The sequence below is a fragment of the Octopus bimaculoides genome, chromosome 3, assembly GCF_001194135.2.
Source record: "Octopus bimaculoides isolate UCB-OBI-ISO-001 chromosome 3, ASM119413v2, whole genome shotgun sequence".
Classification (NCBI taxonomy): domain Eukaryota; kingdom Metazoa; phylum Mollusca; class Cephalopoda; order Octopoda; family Octopodidae; genus Octopus; species Octopus bimaculoides.
The window spans coordinates 146,431,325-146,432,725 of record NC_068983.1 but is presented as its reverse complement, the minus strand read 5'-3'; positions in this window follow the sequence as shown (position 1 = coordinate 146,432,725).

Sequence of the window (1,401 nt, the reverse complement as noted above, 5' to 3'; positions counted from 1 at the left end):
CGCTTTACACTGCTTAATCAGCCAAAGGAGTAAATATAAACAACTGAATACTTGTCAGTGATTGGTTGAAATTATCGAAATAAGACAATTTTTTACATGAAATAAATTCGAATACAAAAATATTTTTCTGTTCTATAACACAAAATAGATAAGTATACGAAGTTTGAAAGTCTTTCCGTACCAAAAACACTACGTAAAACATTAATGAAAAATGTGGCCCCCGTTTTAAAATAGATCCCTATTCTGTGCTCAAAAGCTCTACAAAACATCTGGCGCTTCTTTAGAAGCGCACCTCTCCAAGAAAATGACGCTTACTTGTAAAACAAAGTTAGGAAAATGAGAAATATATCTAAAATAAATGAAGTATGCAAAAAGTTAGAAAGATTCATCTATTTTTAAATATTTTATGCTAAAAATTAAAACAAATGAAAGACGGGCACTCGCGAATATAAACAAACATGTCGGACGATACGAAGGGCGGTAACTTACTTTTACCAGTCAGATATTATTGATACAAGGGGCCCCGAAAATATCGTCTGCGAATTGTAAGAAGACCGTTTCACAATCTTTTTCTTAAAAGTCAGTTTATTGCAAATATATATACTATTATGTCAAATTTTGTGCCTGAACGGGAAATTTTTAATGCTATGACCTTATTTCGTCTCAGAAGAGATTTGGGAACAACGGAAAAGGCCACTGACTGGTGTAGAAAATATAGATTACTATCAAGACAAGAAATTTGTTGTGGAGTTCCTTAACTTGCATACGTCTTAAACGTATTTACTTTATTGTTTTATAATTATTTCTGTTGTATATCACATCATAAAATGGGCGAAAGTAAAGCGAGTGCACACCACCTAACCCTCACCAGTGTGCGCAGTAAAAAATCTGATTAAAACCAACCAAGAATTTGCAAACGTTATTGTCGGGCCCCTCGTATCATTAATAATATTTGATACAAGTTACCGCCCCATGTATCGTCCGACATGTTTGTTTTATATTTGCGAGTGCCCGTTTTCCGTGTTTTATTTTTTAGTATAAAATATTTAAAATTTGATGAATCTTCCTATTTTTTTGCATACTTCATTTATTTTGGATATCTTTCCCATTTACATATCTTTTTTAGAAATTAGGCGCCATTTTCTTGGAGAGGTGCGCTTCTAAAGAAGCGCCAAACCTCTGAAATATATTTTTTTGTTTTCTAAATTTCGTGTTTTAATCATTATATTCTTGCATTAGTACAATTTTACAATCTTGTTTCAGGATGTAACATTCACCATTACGAGATGACGTTATAGCAAACGGGCTAATGATTTCAAGATACATCGAAAGAGAACCTAATTGCCATGTTTTCCTCAATTTAATTCATTTATTCCGATAAAAAAATCAAAGAAATTTTAG